The sequence below is a fragment of the Galeopterus variegatus genome, unplaced genomic scaffold (genome assembly GCF_000696425.1).
Source record: "Galeopterus variegatus unplaced genomic scaffold, G_variegatus-3.0.2 Scaffold5545, whole genome shotgun sequence".
Classification (NCBI taxonomy): domain Eukaryota; kingdom Metazoa; phylum Chordata; class Mammalia; order Dermoptera; family Cynocephalidae; genus Galeopterus; species Galeopterus variegatus.
The window spans coordinates 50,581-56,580 of NW_007731656.1; the positions used below are offsets into that span (position 1 = coordinate 50,581).

The 6,000-nt window shown below is 38.5% G+C and overlaps 1 protein-coding gene across 1 annotated transcript in view; it reads right to left on the bottom strand.

Annotated features, from left to right (window-relative positions):
- A2M (alpha-2-macroglobulin) overlaps window positions 1-1,879 on the bottom strand; it is a gene marked incomplete at its 3' end in the record, with an annotated part of 46,777 nt that extends 44,898 nt beyond the window's left edge. The window contains exon 1 of the mRNA XM_008589597.1: window positions 1,800-1,879. The remainder of the gene's footprint in view (window positions 1-1,799) is intronic.
- Window positions 1,880-6,000: the final 4,121 nt, after the last annotated feature.

Sequence of the window (6,000 nt, forward strand, 5' to 3'; positions counted from 1 at the left end):
CTTTTTGAAGTACCCCTGTATATATGTTTAACAACCCTGTTAAAATTGTCTGGCAAGTACTTGCTTCTAGGATTCTGAGGCTCAAAGAAAGTGAGTCATCAGGTTAAAGTCTCGGTGGTGGTAAGCAGCTAATAAAGTCTTAGTGTGTTACCTGACCATGGATGTTTGCATTTTAAATATTTGCCTTTTACCTCATAGCTAGACAATGGCTCCACCCAAAGATGGTCCTCTCGTGATTGAATTTGGATCTTGGTAACTCACGAGCTGGACAGAAACTTTCCCAATATCCTGATATATAATTTAAAATTGATACTGTGGTTTCCCAACATTTTGCTCACAGAACTCCTAAAATAAAATTTAGACACTGTGCACCACTTTCATATTTTCAAGTAAACATCTGTTTTCTAATTACAATTTTAAGTAATAGTGAAAGATTTTTTTGATGATATTTTAAATTAAAACTTACATTACTTTCACAAGTTTCTCATGGAATCTTAAATATTATAGTGATCAGATATCCAGTATTACCTATTTAAAAAAATATCAAAAAGTTCTTTTGGTAATGGTCTTTCCCTATTTTCCTCCTTGAACTTGAATTTCCATGCCACTTAACATACAGAAGTTTATGCTAAGACTTTTATGCTTCAAAATATTTTATGGATCACTCTTCTTTTTAATTTTAACTAATTTTTTTTTCACTCTTTACTAACAAATATACATACATACATATATACATACATATGTAATATTAATGTGGGTATATAAATCTAACTTTAACTCTTCTATTAAATATAATGAGAACATTAAATTTGCAAATATTGAACATTTTCTTCTGATTAGGTAACTTTCAATAGTACTAGTATCCAACTGATCAAAATAAAATAGATATATTGCAAATTACGATTCATACATATTAGATATAAAATTAAAATGCTTTTGAGACACAACTTTAATGAGAATGATGAGCTGTTTTTTCCTTCAGTAAATTTATGTATTCACAGATGGATATTCCTTATTGCAAGAATTAAACAAGGTCTAGCATTAATTCCCTTACTATTCTTGTTTTGGGCAGATAAAAGTACTAAGAAGAATTATTCACATCAAAGTAAGTCAACGGCAGGTCAGATGATTGTATCGTTGTCACCACTTCTGGCAGCTGCTTCTGCATTGCAGGCCCCAAATCACCCAGTACCTGGTTATCAACATTTGCTTCTAATCATCTATCAGATGGTATTTCTTTTAGTTTCTCCTTCAGTTTTGTTTAAGCAGAGAAGTCATCACCCCTGATGTGCAAAAGGATTTCTCCCCTGTTATTAGGGTCCTTTGCTTTTTGAGCATAAACACCGGTATTTCAAATTGTTCCTTTATTTGGCACCCTAAAGATGTCTATACTCCAGGACAGTGCTCCATGGTAGGATCTGATTGAGCGAGAGGATTATCTTTATTTTATAAAATAGAAGATGTGAAATTAAGAGAGATACGAAGGATAAATAGCATGATCTTAAGCATATCAATAGGAGCATGAAGATCTAATAATTGATTCCTCTAAAGAAGAATCAATTTCTGATGCTTCTTAAGCTTTGCATATCACTCTGAATTTAGAGATTCAGAGATCCAGACAGTTGGGACAAAATGGTTAAACATAAGCAAAGAATGAATAAATCAGATTTACAACACCTCGTGGTTGAAAAGAACCTTAAAGACAAGAAGGTGACAGTTTTAGAAAAAATGAAATGAATGATAGAAAAGAGTATCTGAAATGAGGAAAGTTCATGCTTTATGCTCTGTGTGGAACTCACGGTTTTCCAGAGACTGAGGTGTCTGTGGGCAGGAGGACCAGGAAGAGGAGAACGAGACTTGGATGAAGGAGTTTGTCCTCCATTGTGCAGGGAGAAGGGGCCGGAGGAGACCAGGCTATTGCACCCCTCTCCCTACAATCGATCTGGTCCCAACACTCCCCAGAGCAACCGGGCTTTATGCTGCTCTCTGTGCAAACAGGAAGTTCCACCCACACAAGGTCTCTAAACAAAGTTGAGGTCTCTGAACATTTTCTGAAAGGGTATTGATGGCCTAATTGCAGTCAAGGTTAATTCCTGGCAGGCTAAATAGAATTCTTGAAGGGATAAAACCACATTCCCACTAGTGCTCATTTTTTTCTGGGTTTTCCTGTAAAGCAGCTAATTAGCTTTTCACCCCCCTTCTCTCTCTCTCTGCCTCCACAGACCCCCACAGCACCTTTTATGGCTCCCTTCACTTCTCTTGTATGAATAGTTGGCAAGGGTGGCCGCAATTTAAGCAATACTGGGCAGGCTCAAAATAGATATTTCACTACAAGTCGGTGTGCCTGCAAGTCTTCAATTCCATATGCCTTCCTTAAATGTTGAAGCTGCTTCAGAATTCAGTAGTCTTTATGGATCATATTGTATTAAGCTAGTTAAGTTTTGATCTTATGCATATTACTGGTTTGAAGATGAAGAGCCAGGCTCTGGAAGAATGATAATAGAAAAGAGTTTCCTGTTTTAATGAAGTAATAAGATGAAAGGAGAAGTAACAGGACCTTGAAAACAAGCTTTGCCCTACGGTGCCTAATGAGGATCCCAAATGCCTTTACCATCTGCTATCCAATCAAACTTTCTTACTGCGTTCTGAATATGATACTTCTTACCAATCTTTAAGTCACATAAAGAATTTCATTAATCCATTCATCTGTCCATTCATTCATCCATCCATTTGTTTGTGCAGCTATTTGGTTGTTTTGTAAGTGTTTATTGATCCTGTTAGGGCTAAACACCATGCAATATCCTAGAGATAGAATGGGTGAGTAAGTAGAAACAGATATGCAGTAAAAGTTCTTATGCTCTTATAGGGGGTAAATACACACACACACACACACACACACAGAGAAGCAATAAAAATACAGTAGGCAAACATTATTATTGGAGAAGTTCATAATGCTCTGGGAGCACATAAAATGGCACACAACCCAGACTTGGGGCCTTGGAAAGGAAATTCGGATGAAAGCAAAGTGTAAATTAAGCTCTGAATATAAGCAGTGGTTAGTCAGAGGAGGAAGGAGATGAAAACTGCATCATAAGTCTCGGGAATGACATATGCAAAGGCCCAGGCGGTGAGAACAATCATGGCACAATCAGTATAATGATCACTGTTTGGCATGGAGGAAGCGCCTGTACACTTAGAAGAGTGGTGATTGAGAGCTGGCTTCAAGTCAGAAAGGAGCTTGTTGGCCATATTAACTTACGTGGAGGAGTAATCAATAGACTGACCTCAGATTTGCTTCCTGCAAAGATCACTTTCACTGAATTTTGAAAGACTGGCTGGAAGGAGGCAGAGGGAGACCAGTTAGGAGTTGGTGTAATGGCATAGGCGAGAGCTGATGGTATTTTGAACCAGCGTATTCATGATGGGATTGGAAAGAGGTAGTAAATTTATATCATATTTAAGGGGTAAAATTATGGTGCTCGGTGAATGTATGAGTACAAGGAATAAAGGAAAATATGCCTTTCAGTTTTTCTGGCTGGTCACTGAGTAGATTGTGCTGCCTTTGAGTGAGTGAAACAGAGGAAACACAGACTGGGGGGAGCAGAAGGAGGACAGAAGGGCTGAGGGCTGGGAAAATAAAAAGTATAGTTTTAAAAAGTGCTTGTGGGATATTCAGTTATTATTATTCATAGGGAGTTTGACATTTGAATCTAGAGCTTGCAGCAGTGTAGTCTAATAGAAACATAACGTGAGCCTCCTATGTAATTTAAAACTGTCTAGTATCCACATTAAAAAAAGGACAACAGATTAAATTAAATTAGTAATGTGTTTTATTTAACTCAATATATCCAAAATATTATCATTTCAACATTTAGCCAATGTACAAAATGCTAATGAGATATGTGGCTAGTCTTTGCAACCTGGTGTGGATTTTATACTTACCGCACAGATCAATTTAGACGAGCCGAATGTCAAGTGTTTAACAGTTCCGTGTGTCTAGTGGCTACGTATTGGACATAATAAGTTTAGAGCAATGTTTTTCAAATTATGGGTCATCATCTATAGTGAGTTATGATATGATCTATGAGTAATGACCAGGATTTAAAAAAAATGAAATAGAATATAATAAAATAGAAAATACAGTGTATTTACACGCAGTAAGTGAAAATACTCATTTGGAAACATCTGTTTCACATACACGCTGCAGAGACTGTTGGGTGTTTCCCGTTACTGTTTCCCCAATTCTGCTTTAATAATAGAGCTCCCGAGTTTTTGCTGTGCACAGACTGCCTAGTTAATGACTTTTATTTTCCAGCCTTCTCCTTTGAAGCTGCATTCTGGTGACTGGAGTGTGAGTAGAAGTGAAATATGCAACTTTCAGTTTATGATTTATCTTCATTTTATTTTTAAAATTTATTTATTTATTTTTTGGCAGCTGGCCAGTTCAGGGATCAAACCCTGGACCTTGGTGTTATCAGCATCACGCTGTAATCAACTGAGCTAATCGGCCAGCCTGCGACTTACAGTTTATGACTCGAAGGGTCAGCTCCTGTGCTTCCTCTTTCTTCCTTACCCTGGCTGGAATGTGGGCATGATCACTGCGTCCGAGCTTCTATTGTACACTATGAAATGGAAGCCATGTGTGGGGGACGGGGGAATAATGATCAGGAACCAGTTTGAGTTCCTGAGTCATCCACAGGCTACTCTAACTGGACTTTCACGTGAGAGAAATACGTTCTCGTAGTTAAGGCTTTGTATTTTGAGCTCTGTTTGTTAGAGCAGCAAAACCTGTATCCTAACTTTCTCTTTCATTATCTTGATTATCTCTGTTCTTAGCTGTGAGTGTCCCAGGGCATAATACAGAAGTTACATTGTGAAAATGTGACTATAGTTTTACATTGTGAACTTTCTATTAAAAATGCACAAATTATCTTATTGTAGGTTAAAGTTAAAGCAGTCTGAATGCTAACAATTTACTGAGATCTGGCGTGCTGATGGAGATTTATTGGGAGACCCGATGCCGTGGAAATGGATGATAAAACCCATGCAGAATATGTTGATTAAAAGAGGAAAGAGCCCAAGACAGAGTCACAGGGGTCACCCACAAGGTGACGGGCGGGGACACCAAAATGGACCAAGAAGGACCAGCCAGAGAGGGAAGAACCCAGGCAGGAGGTCATGGGGTCTCTACGTCCCAATGAAGGGACCATTTGCATAGGAGAAGACTCAGAAGATTTTTACTAGTTCAGAGTGATTGTAACTTCATGCCAAGGCATCGATGTTAATAGCATACAAAATTGAAAAAACAATATTAAAAAAGATTTATGATTTTATAATGTATCCATGAAAAATATAACAGAATTTAAGTCTTTTTTAAGAAGCCAGAAATAACTGAACATTTATTTGAAAGATTAATTGCTTAATATAGAAGTGATTGAGGATAATAGCATTCATTTGATGCCTCATATAAATTACAAAGATGATCTATAAAGGTTGCGGTTGCTAAATTCCCGGACATTCATGTCAAATGCCACTGTGAAATCAAATAATAGATGGGTAATTTTTCTGATAGATTTGGGGACATGAGTATCGGGATCCGGCTATTTCAGTATCCATGCAGGCAGAGGCTTAATCGCAACTTGCTAAGAAGTGGGGGGATGTGACGAACCGGAGCCGGCTTCACAGAGTTTGAAGGGGAGACAAGCGACAGGGCAGTATTTGGCAGAGATGCCCCGGCGAGAGGAAGATTTGTTTAAGAGGAGAGAGACCTGAGCAAGTTGAAAGGGAAGGTCGCTTCTGTAAATGCCGAGTGGGAGCAGCAAACGAAAGGGGACAGGTCGAGCTTTGTGGAGAGAGAAGGGGTGACCCAGAGGGACTGCAGGATGCGCAGGTCGACGCCCAAGAATGTGGGTGAGGGGTGCTGCTCTGGGCAGGGCCACCACTTGCAGGACAACCACAGAAAACGAGGGACAGTTTTATTAAAATCCCCTTTCACTGAGA